Genomic DNA, 15,649 nt, shown 5'->3' on the forward strand with positions numbered 1-15,649 from the left:
GATGAGTATCTAGCTGGGGTAATGTAGGCCCAGCACTCTTTCCTGCTTATGCAGGGGGTCGGACTCGATGATCTGTTGAGGTCCCTTCCGACCCTAGCATCTATGAATCTATGAATCTATGAAACTATGAAATCTCAAACTGAACACAAATTGCATATTGTCACTGCTACTAATTTAGAAATAAATACATAAAGCTGCCACTAATTGACTAGTGTGCCTTCCGAGAATTCCACATAATTCAGGGATATTGGTTCAGGATTTAAACCCAGATATCCATAGACTACCTTGGGCAAATGCTATATTTATACATGTAAAAATAATACAAAATCTACAATTCATTGAAACAATCAAGAATAATTTTCTGCTGTAGACATTCCTTTATTATTTAAACATACATATTTAAATTATAAGTTACACTTGCACACAACAAAATGCAAATAGCAGAGAAAACAAATAATACAACTAATATAAAGTATAAGTGAATAGAAATGTATATATGAAAGAAGGAGAGGGAAAAATGTATAGGAATGTTGACTTTCTGGTAAAGAATTTTAATAATAATTAATAACTACCATTATCTTTTGTGAGTACATAAAAAGAAAACAGCAATCTCTGAGGCTAAGTACAAACAGTCAAAAAGCCTGTGGCACAGTCTATCCAATCTACTCAGGTTTCTCTAAACAGCATAGACTGGACTGTTAGTAAATGGAACTCATGTTCTCTCTTTGGTTGGAAGACAGAGGCAGATGCCTGAACTAGTGGAGACCAGAATGCTGGGGACACTCCCACACTCCTCGCAGTGTGCCAGTTATTACCAAGAGTAGCCAAATGCAATCAAGTGGCTGTGCAAGCCCTGATTGACTGTCAGACCTCCCCTTACTGCTTTGTCATCTTGGCAGCTGCAGGCAGGCAGTGGAGGAAGGCATGCTCACTCCACTCAGAGGCATGGAGGTCCTTGGGCTTTGTCCAGGGTAGGGACATGGGGGTCCATCCCAGGCAGGATACAGATGGGGAGGGAGCAGGGCCTGTAAGCTGCTGGGAGGAGGCAGTGCCAGCAATGCACTCTGCATTCCTGGCTGGGTTGGCAGGTCACAGGGTATCCCTCCCTTGTCTCAAGACTCCAGGACAAGCTTGTAAGATTTCCACCCCTACCCCAGAACTAGTACCAAATTCCTGGCTAAAGCTACTTTTCTGCTCTTCCCAGAGCTGGTCCACTACAGGGTCCCACTGTTCAAGTCAGGGGAGGGACTGTCTGGTCCCCATGCTAGACAAGCTCCAGTAAGGGCTTGCAGGATTTTTGCTCCCCCTGCTGGAGATGGTGCTGAATTCCCAGCTGAAGCTGCTTGTCTGCAGACACAAGGTTCCAGTTCTCAGGGAGAGGAGGTGAAGCCATGACCCCCGCAGCTGCAGAGAAGTGGTTTCAGCCAGGAATTTGGCACTAGTTCTGGGGTGGAAATTCTGTGAGCCCTTCCTAGAGCTTGTCCAGCACAGGGTCCTGGGGCTCAGAACAGGGGAAGGTCACTCTGTGCCCCATCAACCCAGCCAGGAATGTGGAGTGCTCTGCTGGAGCTTTCTTCCCACAGCAGTTCACAATCCCTGATCCCTCCCCCACTCCTCCTGTCACCTATGTTCTGCATGGGGCTGACAGACAGAGAGTTCAGGGGTTGGGCCGATTAGGCACTAGGCGAAAACAGCCAAGCTATAGCTCCCCATGATCTGCACAGGCAACTGGGATATGGGCAGACAATGACTTACCTTAATTCACAAGTGGAACTGGCACTGATGTTTGATAGACCAGTCCAAAGTAGACTGAGTTATATCATGATCTGCCATTTTGAAACCAGTCTGTGTACCTGTTGAGCATGAGTGTTATATGGCCAAGGTCGCTGGCAGCCTGGTGCATGGTTAGGGTGAGCCATGTGGGGATCTAGAAATTCCTGAAGATACTGAGTCTGTGATGCCTATCTCTTACCCTCCATGCCTTGATGTTACTTTTGGGAGGTGAATGCTAGCCAAGTGATAATCTGCTCTATTCCCCAGGATAGGTCTTCTTCATGGGGCTCCTCCTTCCCTTACACCTCACTCTTACCATGTCCAAACAGCGGGTGATGTTCTGTGCCTTAATTTTACTGAGGCCAATGGGCTGTTTCTGACTGGAACTCAACCCAGCCTCTCTCCAGTCTACAACTTGATCAGTTTAGCCGAAGTCAACACTGAGATACTTCTAAACCAAATTCTCCCTTGGGTACAAACTAATCAAATAAAACCAGTCCATCCAGGGCCCCTGAAATGGTGAGCCTAAATTAATTCACCCTTCTGCTTGTTCCAATCTTGGTTCTACTGAGAGGTTCTCAAAAAACTAGTCCAGGGCCAGAACCCACTTAAATTAAATTCCTTTCATGGTGTGTTAAACAGTCAGTTCACAACAGTTTCTTTTACAGTCTCATGAGCTATTAACTGCAGGCTTTATGTCTTGGTGGCCCAGACCCATGTGTTGGGGCCAATGCACCTTCTGGGAAGAGCTTTTACTTCAGCCCTCTTCCGGCTGGGACAGACAACCCCATGTCCCCACAACACAGTCCAAAAGGGAAAAAAAAACTTTAAATTCCCTCCCAATGAATGGAATTTGCTCCTTTAAGACTCACGGTCCCCCAAGGTGACAGCTGCTGCCACTCTTTTGCGTCCTCCATGGCCTTTGGCTGTGTCTCCACTGGCTCTGTTGTTCTGGTCTACTCCCATCTGGCTGTATACCAGTCCTGGCTTGGGCTTTTCTGAACCCCTCCACTCTGAGAGTCTGATTCCCCTCTTTGCTCTCCATGGGAGATGGGCAGGTTTAACAGCTTCCAGCTTCCATCACCAGTGTCCACTGCCACTTTTTCTCTTGGCTCCACTCCAAAGCCGGAAATGCCAGTTTCAGTGCTCCTTCTGTCAGTCCAGAAGGAGCAGGTGCTTAGAAACCGTGGCAGCTTGGCTTCCCCACTGAATTGGCTCTTCCCTGTGCCAGAGGTAAGCATCTCCCACTCCGGTCCCTCCAAGACTTCCTTCTTCCCCCCTGTTGACCCCTCACAGTGCCCTAAAATTCTGTTTTGTTATGGGTATAGACCAATTTCTGACCATCTAAACCAGAAAAAGTATAATTTCTGCACTTGGCCTAAAATTGTACTTCATTCCCCCCCCTCCCCCCCAAAATGCATATTTTAATCATGGCCTGTAACATCTTTTAAACTCTTATGGTAAGAAAAAAAATCATAAAAAATGGCCTCAGTTATACTATAAAATGGTCCTAAAGTACAGATTTGTAGAATAATGACTACTGTGCTAATACACCTCATTTAAAACTAAATTTTGCAATAATGGGGTATTCTGCGTTAAATACTGGTATACACAGTTCAGCATTGTTTTAAAATTGCTTTCAGTTTGTTTAATACCACCTTCAATTTAGGCCTTAAAAACATATTCTACTAAACTTCAGGGTGTGATGCAGGAGAGTGCATGTGTGATAACAGTACAGAAAACTTAATTACTTAGGGCTCAGTTGAGGTCTCAGTGTGATCAATGGAAAGATATCATTGCAGGCTAAATTGTCCTCTGTACATTCCCTTTCTTTTTTGTACATACTTTTTTCGTCCAAGTTAATCAAGCACTTAAAGATGCAAACAGACACATTGTAGGATTCCTGGTGTGATTTTCACAAGTTTCCTTTAAAAATCTTAGCTAGGTATCCAGTACCTAATTAGGTATGGAATAACTTTGAAATGTAAATACCAAAGCCAAAAGAATCTCATGACAAAACATTAAATAGGGGTACCAAACTCAATTGACCCATGGATCAGATAAGAGGTAGTGGATTGTTTCATAGGCCAGATAAATTGTGCACACCAACCCCCTAGGCCTGATTGGGCCCACAGATCACTGCCCCTCCTCCATTTTGGTTGGGGACCCAACAGAAAGTGACTCAGCATCCCAGGTGCTTGGTTGCTTCCTCTGGAGCAAATTACAGTGCCATGCTTTTTCCTGTGGTCCTTCTGGGACTCCAGCACCCCAGCTTTCCCTTTCATTACATCATAGCTGCCCTTCCATCCCCAAAAGTCCTACAACCTGTCCTAATAGCATTTCTGGTCCAGCTGAAAGCAGGAAGTATAAGAAGTAAGTTGCAAGTATTTTCATCCCAATTCCTATATCAAAGGCTGCATAATTGAGCCTTTTGAATTTCAACCTATTATTGATGAGTGGAATATAAAAAGTTAGACCAATACTAAGAAAAAAAAAATCGCAGGGCCAGCTGAGTTTTGAATTTTCACTAACTTGAAACTGGCCCACAGAGGTAGCTGAATAGTGAATTATAATATCTACTGTGAATTCTGATATTTTTCCTCTCAGTTATATATTTTGCAAATATATTTTTATAGTATTCCACCAATTTACATTAGCCATTTTCATTTAAACAATTCACTAAGAGACAATTTGATTGCAGTAAAGTCAAAGGAAAAATTCCCATTTTCCTCAGTGATGACAGCATTTAACCCTGAGGAACTGACCTTAAGGTTAATTAAATGTTTGAGCAAACCCTAGGTTGATTTATAGTTTCTTACTAAAAGCATGAAAAATACAGTTTTGCAAAGTTTTATGTGATGCTAGATAAAATGTAATGCTCTAATTCAGCTTCACTTTCAGTTTTTATTCTCTATTTAAAATACAATTCAAAATAAAACGGGTTGAGTGAAATGTACCAAATGGAGGGAACCTAAAATTTCACACAGCTCTGGTTATAAGCATTAAATAGTTTGAATACACATTAGAGCTTATCTAAACTTCCTTGTTATCAAAGCAAGTTTCTTGAAACCTTCAGAAAAAATCTCTTTTCAGCCAGTTTCAGTTCTGAGGGAATGTTCACATAGTTCATTCTGTATGAACTGGTTTGCCCATCCATCATAATAATCAGTCTTTTTATTATCATTTTGTTTTCACTGGAACTGCTAGTATACTGAAAGAAATAAGTGGTAGGTATATCTCTTTGATCTATATGTAACTAGTTATAAAAGAAAGTCTTCTGTATGTAAGTTTCACATATTGGGAGCATTAGCTAAGGAATGTTTTATATTTGATTTAGATTAATGAGTTTTGAGCAGATTATTTTTCAACTTGATTAATATGTTTAAGTACTGTAAAGTAATTTAGCATCTAATTGCAATGTTTCCAAAATTTTATGTTGCTTATTTTATACTTACGGTGCACAGAAATCCACCCTATACAGTTGGGGTTTTTTTTATTTATTTATTTTTTACACACAGTAGCATGATTCATTTTACTAGAAGGCAACCAAATTACCCATGCGAGTATGTTATTCATTTAGAGATATTAAACTTTCCTCTGTACATGTTGCTAAAAATACCCGATGCCAAGATGTTTGGTGTATAGATTACTTGATACTTCATGCAAATTTCATCTATTTAATAGAAAACCCTATAGGAGTAAGATTTTCCACTGTAGCTGCATATGGCATATTAAAGGTTAGATTTTGCATATAAAAATAATGGTGATTTTGCCTTTGGCTTTCCTTAGTCAGTATTACTCAGTATTACTTAAAGCTCATGTGTGTGACTGGCATAGATGTAGACATTTGCATTGGCCAGAGAAAGAAAGAATCAGGGACAGCATTTACCAACAGACTATGTAAAATGAATATAAAAATGTGCACATAAAGCATGTGAAATTATGTGAGGAAAGGAAATGACACAAACTGAGATCAAACTACTGAACTTAAAGTTGTGGTGTTGTATTGAAATGCACGTGCAGATATTTCAGGGACTCTCTATAACTTCTCTAACTCCATGAAGGAGCTTATTCATAAAGATTTTCAGAAGGCACCTCTGGTTACCCACTGACTTGCATTACTCAGCTGGCCAAAACAGCCAGACACTCTTTCCTCTCAGAGAAGTGGCGAGAGTCAGAAGATAGACATGTACACATTGTTTGAATTTATGCACTTGACTTTTAAGAATCTTTGCTCTCGCCATATGCAAGCTAGAACTCCTGTTGTCTTACCCACCTTCATATTGCTCAATTTTTGTTTTTTATTCACTGCCCAGCAGCAAGCAAGCTAGATCTTTATCAAGTCCTAGTATAGGGATTAGGTATATTGCTTTCTTTCATATTCTGCCTATCAGTGTCTAGCTGATACAACGTCTCCCTTTTGCTTCATTTTGAGGCATCCTATCAGAGCCTTTATTCCTGCCTGCCTGCCCCTTGTCCTTACTCTGTCTTGAAGTTTGGAACCTAAGCTGCATATAGATGCTCATTTCTTTTAAAAGAAATTTATTCTGGTAGAAAAATAGCCCAGGATCTGACTGCACAAACATTTTTCTAGCCCCATGGCTGGAGAGCTTCACAGGCAAACTCTCTCAGACCTGGGAGGGTTCAATCACCTGGAGAATGCCCCCTCCTCCATCCCACCAATCAGCTGATTGACAACATAAGGCTATTCTCCCATTGTTGGACCCTTCTAGTTCTCCCCCACTGGAGGACATTCCTACTCCTTGCACTACTCTGGACTAACTTGGAGGAGTGCAAAGAGGGAGGGAAAATAGTCTGCCTCATCCCATTCTACTCAGGGCTGACTCAGAGCAGTGCTGGGTGAGGCAGAGACATTTCATTGCAGCAGCAAAATTCCTGAGCCTTGCTACTGAAGCATAGCAGCCTGCCTCATCCTGCTTTGCTCTGGGTCACTTGGGCAGTAAGGAGACACCAGCAGGGCTGAGAGTCAGGCTTAGGGAAAGCCTCTGCTTGCCAGGCTCTTATCCCCTCTGGCTTTTAAAAATGCGGCCTCCACCACTCAGCTGAGCAGGGGAGGCAAGGGAGAAAAAAACAAGGGCAGCACTCACTGCATTTGAAAGATGTTCTGTTCCCTGAAAGAGAACAGCTGGGAGGAAGTCACATGCCCTGGAGGGGGCTAGGCTGAGGCAGCATATAAACTCAGGCCTTTAGCCCATGAGTCAGCTAGATTCTGCAGGCTGCCAGAGGAAAAGTGATTCTGTGATGATTGTGACTAAGAGACTACCTGGGAGCCACACTATTCTGCAGACTGAAAGTCAGAAACTGAGAATTGGATGTTGCTGGGCAGACAAAGTGCTTTTAGTTATAGCGGGAGGGCTTACCTTTTTGGTATGAGTTAAACTGGAGAGCTTGAAGGAACTAGCAGAGGAGACTGGAGATCCTAGTAGTATCCAAGAGGCTCATTCACGTGTGTGGTGAATCCTACCAGGGCCTGGGCTGTCTGTGAATTGCTATTGACTAGAAAGTGATTATAGCCTAGGTTAGAAAAGACTGTTGCCTGAGAAGAGCAAGAATTGAGTTTGGAGTTGGGGGCATAAAACCTAAGAGGGACAGTGAATGGGCCTAGAGCCCTGTAGAGGCAAGGCAAGGCCAGAGCCTGGGGCCTAGGCTGATGAAGATGAGATAATAGCTGGAGGCCAGAAGCCAGGTTTGGCACGGTGGACCTAGGCAGAAGAGTCCAGCAAGAGAAAAGGGGTGGATGCTAAAGACTAGTGTCTCTTCAAGGAACCTAAAGGCTTAGAACCACCTGATATAGGACTGGTGCTAAGTGCCCTCTGAAATGACAAAGTGGTAACACCGGCAAGGAAATAAGTATGGCTGTTTGGGAGGCCAAAAGCCATGAATTGCAATTAAGATAAGTGACCTAACTGGTAGGCACAGGGGGCTCAGAATTGGCATCTGAGGGCAGATTGGAGGCAGGTGGGGTTTGTAGGGGTCTTTAAACTAGAAGATGGAGGCTTAATTGGGGATCTAGGGCAGCCTCCCTTGTTCCCAAACCAGATAATAACAGCAAAGTGTGGTGGGCTGGGGGAGGCTCATTAATAAAATCTTATTAATGACAAAAGGGGCCCCAATTGATTAACAAAATGGATGTTGCATTCTCCCAAGGAAAGGGGTGGTCACCACAGTTCTATTAGCCCAGACTGACCAGCAGTTTAAAATGCTAGATAGGTGCTTGGCTTGCTTTCTTGGCTGAATATCCAAAAACTACAGGCATGGTGTTTAAAGACAAATGAGCTGGTTATTATTGAAGTACTGAACAATGTTTTGACAAACATGAGGGGAAAGGAAGGAAGATGGTGAGGGAGGGTGACACTTGACTAATAAAATGGAGACTCTGAAGGGAGAAATCCTCTGGATCAGTTGCCTTGTCTGCCAGCAGTGGTACTATTGTCAAGCAATGAGGCAGCACTCAAGCTTGCTCACCCTGACTCAGACATCCAATGACCCTTTCACTGCCACAGAACACAACAGACTAAACAATAACAGATGAGGACAACTCCAAATAGAAACCTCGCATCAAACATGTGGCTCTTTGTGCTCACAGATCATGGAAAACACGAAAGATCCAATCTTTCCTCAACCACCAAGTGTCTCAGGAGCTGGAGACCTTCAATGACAAATATCACACCCCCATGGATCTGTTCCATCAAATCGGCCTCCTCACCAACACCCACACAAGAGTACTGCTCGGCACCTTTTATCCTAACCAGTCACCCCACTTGCCCCAACCAGTGATCTCTCACACTTGTCAGTCCTTTACTTGATACATCTTCCATCCCTTCTTCCAATCATCTTTTAGCATACCTCAGCAAGGTAGCTGTCATTTGCATTACACTTTTCCTGCCAATCATAATGGGAAAGTGTGCATGCTCCATGTTGAGTTACTGGGCAAGTTTCACCGAAGAGTCAAAAGTTCACCTTTTTCTATTAACTTCTGAACATCAAAACAACAGTGCTTGCCTTGCCATGTTGAATCTAACTTCACATGCAGTTCTGTTACAAACAATAAGAACTGAAAACCAGAGGTCTCCACCCGAAGAGCCAGAGTAAGGCAGGAGTCCTGCAGTCAGCCGGGGGTGTCAGGGTCATTCCTGGGCACCATCCTGCTGTAGGGAGAAATATAAGCATGTTTTCACAACCCACAATGTAATTGAACCACAGATGTCCAGGGAGTAGTGTTTGGAGTGGATTCTATTCTCAGTTAATTTGATTGTGTAGTATTTGGGCCCAATTTAGCAAAATGAAACAGTCCTTTTATATATAAACAGAAGACTTCCCTAATTTTCATAATGAGCTCATTTATTAAGCAGCCTTCTACTTTGTTATCAAAGTTTCCTCTTGTGGGTGTATTAATAATGTAAATTACCCCTCTGCTTCTGCACAATGTAAGTAAGACCTCTGTCAAAGGCTCAATATAAGTCCATCTTAAGCAGTCGGTGATTTCACAGGAAAGTGAAGATGGGGCAACAAGCAGCTAGATCCAGAGGTGCTGAAGGTAGACTCGATACAGTTTTCAACTGTATCTTAATCAACCCAAGTTCTCTCTGTGGCTTCTAGGCTTCATGTGGAGGCTGCTATTTAAGGAGGCAGGATTAGAATGAGATCACTGAATTTATTTAGTGAATATTTGAACCCAGGACTTCAATAATGAAAAGCTCACATTCACAGCTTGGGCTGAGATCAATTGATTATTAAAAATTAAGCCTCTTTCCTTCTTGGTGATGGTATGGGAAAAAATCTTGTATATAATTTTAATGCATGTCAGTAGGGACAGCCATGTCCCTATTCAGAGTACCCAAGGGGCCCAATTAGGAGTCTTTTTAAAGGGTACTCCTTTCTTAATTCTTGTCTTTCATGTTTATTTTTTACTCAACTCCACCTAACTCTCAGCTTGTGAGAAAATGATGAAAGGATGCATGTGACCTACCCACCTGGAATTATCTTACTAACAAAAATATTCTAGTGGTAGTTTGATAGGGGGAACACTTTCAAAATCTCTTCCTTCATTTAGATTCCAAAGTCCAATTGAAAGCTAATAGGATTTAGGCACTCAAGTACTTTGGCAATTCAGAAAAATTAATAGTAAACCTGTGGTTCTGTTTTTCAACTTGTGTGCGTGTGTGTATTTGTACTTGCACGTGTGTGTGTGATTGCATGTACTCTGTGGCAATTACTGAATGATAAGATACAAGATAAACAAAACCCTATTCCTATAAAAGCAATGTAGACCCAGGATTGTGATATTCCTGTTGTGCTGTATGATGCACATAACACAGCTATCACCTTAGTAATAAATAAAACTAGAGAATCCACCAGTTATCATCAATATCATCCCTTATATTGACAAAATGCCAGAGTGGTGGAAACAGGAGAGGAAACTATTCTGCTCAAAGTCATAATAAGTCAATATTTTTCCCCAATGCAGACAATTAATTAAGGTCCACTCTAACATGACTTTTTTTTTTGAGAGACTGCATTTATTTAATACAGTGTTTCAAGACCTTTTCTATACCAGGACCTCATTATACACATGAAAAAGTTTCAGGAACTCCCATCTGATTGTAGAGAGAGATTAAGTTCTTGAATCCCAGGCTGAAAACTCATAATCTAATCTATTTGCCTGTCTCTACTTGAAAAATAGCTCTTAATGCCTGGAAATTTGTCTAACAGCAGCCCATCTAAACAGCTGGTCCAATAAATTACAAAAAATACTTGCCTTTTGACCATCTATTTCTAATGGAATTTCTGTAATATCTTGAATACTGGACACTAAAATATCTATAGCAGAGTGTTTACTCTAGGTCTTAGTAGACCTGAGTCCAAATGATAGAACTGCAAGTGCTTTTAGCACCAGTGTACATCCTTGGTAATAGCTTCACCTAAAAAAGTGTAAGATTGCATTGACCCGCCTTCACATCCATTGCTATGGTCCCTCAGGACAGCTTGGGCACATTGGCAAAGTAGTATGGGGAGCTGTGATCTGATGCTACCTGTGGTGAATCTGTTTGGGGAACAGCTTTGATTTAATGCTTATTGGTATTTATTTTTTCAGTTTACGTAATGCTCCTTATCATGGTCTCTCTTTGGTGAATTAAGGAGAATACTTACAGTTGAAAACAAATTTTAACACTTAAGTCATATATTTTTAATGTGTTTAAGTCTTAACTTAAGACTTACCTATAGCACCTTGCATGAGTACTTCAAGTGTACAAGTGGTATTTTTTAAAAGTGCCTGAAATATTCTACAGCCAGTTTCCATTTCCATTCCATGGAAATTCAACGGAGACATTTCCTAAATCTCTTAGTTACCTTTGAAAATTATCATTTCCCCCCCCCCCCCAAATATGACCAGCATGGAGAACTCTTGCAGCCTCACAAAGCCAATTATAAGTTGGTGTCAGGGTCCACCAACAGAACAGCTTGAAGTTTTTTTCATTTTAAAAAATCATTTGCAAATTTGGTCAGAAAGATTCTTTTCATTTTTGTCTGCTTACAGAATTATGCAGTGTAATAAGGTTTCAAAAAAACAAACAAACCCCACCTTGGGTATATAATAAATGGGAACATGTACTCAAGATGAATATTTTCCACTTTTCCTGAGAATTTCCTTTGGGAGATATTGCCATGTGTTGGTGACAAAAAAACTGGTAAAGAAGCTGAAGAGTGAAAGGCTGGATTTTCACAAGTACTATTATCAAAACAAGAGTGACTACTGCAGCAGTTCTCCTGTATTGCCCTATTCTCAGGATGTATCCTGCTATGACTCTTCTGGTCACACTGTTTTCAATAGTTCATCATAGCCAAAGTGGCAGCCAAAGCCTGAAGCTAGGGAAAAAAATTGGCTATAGTATTACACAGAAACAAGACTAATTCAGGAATGCCAGACTTGTGCTTCCTGGTTCACATTTTTTAAAACTCAGTAAAAATGTACTATTTGGTCACAACATGCAACAATTTTAACCCTATGGAATGAACAGTTAGTTAAGACCTGTCTGTTTTGTTGGTAGGTGGGGAGCACCTCAACTGGGGGTTCTGTGCTCAAGTGGTTTTTAACTGGTTCAGTACAACTTTATTTACAACTGTTACCTACTCAGCAGAACTTGTAAAGTGTGTTTTTTTCCTAAGACTTTCCATGTGATACAGCTCTATATATTATATTACACTTATAAAATACCACCAAACTCTTATGAATTAAAAGATAATTAGTGGTTCAAAACACATAAGACATTAGGCCAAAAGTGTCAAAAATGTCATGAAAGGCCATAAATCATAGTCTACTTGCATTGATCCCTTATATAGTTAGTTTTTAAATCATCTCTTTAACACCTTGTAAATGTACAAACAACTATGAACCCAAGGGAAACTTTAATATGTTTTTCATACATATTTTAATTTCATCTCAAAGTGCTGGCTGCATAAAAATTAAGTCAGACTCACAAAAACTCATTGATATCCTCTGGATAAAACCCATCTGTCCAAACTAATTTAGAACCTTTTTGAAGCAGTAAAGTTAGTCATGCAACACTGAGGTCATTATGGACATCCTGTACTGTAGGAACTCTAGTGTAATTTTAAGAAGGTAATTTTGTTATATTTACTGTATTTAAATACAGTGCTACTTTTCAGGAACAAAAGCCTCACTGTGTAACTGTATTGAAAGTAAACCAGAAGCTGTGAAAAGTGAGATCTGTTCTTTTCCTTGTGATTAATGCACCTTTCTGCCAAAATTGAAACTTCTTAACTGAGCTCATTTAATACAAAGTAAACGAATTCTGCTCTTTGGATTTGATCCGCTGGCTAAGCTCTATAGATAAGGGTCTAACAGTGAATAGCTTTCATTCTAAACAAAGGATGTTTTGATAGAAAGGTCAGAGCTAAGGTCCTTTATATTGTGATAACAGGAAAGGGAAATGACATATTAATGGCAATTCATGCCATGGTGGTCTGCTGAACATGGTGGACCAGAAAGAGGGGGGGGGGGACTAAGAAGATTCTGCAGAATTAAAAATAAATAAGTAAAGCCTATTTTGAAAAGATACCAGTTTTTAATTGCTCTTATTTTGAATGACAATTTCTTTCATTGCACTTGGCAAGAGTGAGAGATGCTGAAATGTACCACACCACTACCACAGGGAAGATGGAAAAAGAATTGTGCTCATATTGATCTAGATTCTGCCCTCAAACATTTGCTGCCAACCAGAATATCAAGCAGGCTTAGCTTCAGTGAGTCACCCTTGAAACAAATGATGATCTGTAGCTAATTTTTATAATGTGGTAGACTTTAATTACATACTGAATCACTTGAATAGGGCAAATAAGTTTAAATTAAGAGGTTCTCAGTGCAGCTCAAGACATGTTTAACATGTTGTGTGCTTTTCAGCACTGACTGTGATTCTCTGGAACAGAATTTGTCACAGCATAAGCCAACATTAAGAATCCTATCACAAGAAATCCAGAACATTAAAAAAAAAATATTTCCACAAATAAAATATCTTTCTCCCTTTGGGCAGCTGCAGATATATTTTACAGTAGAAGCACTTAATCTGATATAAACAAAATCTCATGATTAAACTAAGCAATCCTTTCAGTCAAGATGTTCAGAATTCCTCCCCTCATGCAGGCTGCTTTCTCTAGTGCCAACTGATATTATCTATAATACCAGCAACTTATTACATATCCCCATTGAGTCCAACAATTTCATGACATGGTATGACAGTGTAGATTCCCCTGTTACCTAGTGAAGTCTGGACTGCATAGCTATCCCTTGATTCCTTTGATGCCTGATATTATATCAACACAAGAAACAGCAGGATCAAGTGGCAGAGAGGTAGTGTAGGATAGCAGCAGAAGTGTACATTTTTCCTGTTTATGTATCACATCTCCTTAAAAGAGAAAATGTTCTCTCTCCCCCTCCCCTTCTCTTTCCCTCGAGATGCATTCCCCACTAGTCACTTGCACTGCATGTCAAGCAGCAACTGCTGAACTGGCAATGTTTGCAAAAGATGCCATCACTTGATTCTACATCCAGTGCACTGTAAAAGCTGTGCTCTCCATTTCCAAACTGTAATTGCATCGACTCCATTATATTTGCCTTTAAAGGGTTGTCAGGTTCTCAGCAAACAACTCTTCACCAGGACACCATTGGGGAAAACCAGAAGTAAGGTCCACAAACTCCTGGAAGACTGTTTCAGGCTTAACACTATGAAAAACGTCTTCACAATTAGGGTGTCCAGACTGTGGAATAGGCTTCCTCCAGAGGTGGTGCAATCACCTACCCTAGAAATCTTCAAGAGAAAATTGGATGGTCACCTTGGTGGGACCACCTGCTTTTCCTGCCTTGTGCAGGGGGGCTGGACCTGATGATCTTGCAAGGTCCCTTCTAGCCCTTACAATCTATGAATTTAAAACTTTATATAATTTTTCCGTACATTGTGGTACCATCATAGAGGGTGACCCCACTTTCTAGAGCTGTCTTAAGTCTTGCTGTACAAAATATTCTTGGAGATAAGGTCTCCTCCCATTCTTCTGCCAAGCCCTTGCAATCTCCTCTTCTTGACAGTGGTTTCTAGGTGTGTCAGTCCTGCAACCTCCAGTATGTCTGTGTTTGGTATTGTCTTCCCACTTTGTTTTCTGGTCTTATGCAGGCATCTCATGTGGAAGCTGTTCAATCTCTTGATGTACCTAGCATATGTAGTCCACGGTTTTGAACTATGAAACAGGGATGACAGCACGCAAGTATCATAGATTTGCATTTTCACCTTAATAGTTTGCTGTTATTACATGTGCATTTCTGTAATAGCCCAAATTTCTTAGCTGCTTTTCTGATTCTGTTAGTCAGTTCAGTGTGAAAGTCAAGATTCCTGCTGATCATAAAACCCAAGTAACAAAAGCTGTCAATGATGCCATGAAATTTACCACCCAGAGTGATGTCAGCTGGCTGTTTCTTCCACCTCTTAGTACATGACCACAGTCTTCTAATTGCCATCCTAAAGCTCTTGTGTGACTCACAAAATCTGCCCAAGAGATTTTGAACAGGAATTCACTGTGGCAACAAAGCTATGTTTTCTGCAAACAGGAAATCTTGTAGCTTCTGCCAGAGAGCAACAGATTAGACCTGCTGCTGACTAACACCTCAGTGAAGGTGCATTTCTGTCAGGGTGATGTCCCTTAGCCTTATTCAAACCAAGGAACCTTGTACCCCGCAAGGCAGTGGGGACTAAGGTTTTGAGGTGCCCTGTACTCACCATACATTGGAGGTTGCAACATTGTGGTATTTTATAGGATCTACCCTGCCATGAGTAGCTCCACTGTGTTGTCACGAGGCCCTCTAGTTGGATGTAGTTTACGGTCATACCCAGGACCATACTTAATATAGAGATATCAGAAATGAATCGTTTTAAAGGTTCTAGAAAAATCTTGTGGGAGCAGGAAGTCTGGAAAGGGGAGAGAAGTCCTAACTTCTGCATGTATAGCATTTAATACTACCTGGAATATTTGCTATTTTTGCTATATATACCTGAATTTTTATTTTCTGTTTATCTTTGTGTCTGTGTCTGACATTGGCCATCTCTGATGAATGGTCAGTGAAGAACATGCTGTCTATGGAAGACTTTTCATTGCAAATGTAACTATCTTATAGTTTTTAGCAAAGACTTTATATTATTTTTCCTTTTCTGTATAACTGCCGCGCGGCACTCTCACATTTATGTAACCTTGAAGTCAACTGTTAATCAAAGTGAACGCTTTGTACTTTTCTCCACTGGCATTAAGCTACACATGTGCATTCTGTAAATTTCATTTCTTATCTAGAAGT

Source organism: Crocodylus porosus, unplaced genomic scaffold, assembly GCF_001723895.1.
Source record: "Crocodylus porosus isolate Cpor-Errol unplaced genomic scaffold, CroPor_comp1, whole genome shotgun sequence".
NCBI classification, from domain to species: domain Eukaryota; kingdom Metazoa; phylum Chordata; order Crocodylia; family Crocodylidae; genus Crocodylus; species Crocodylus porosus.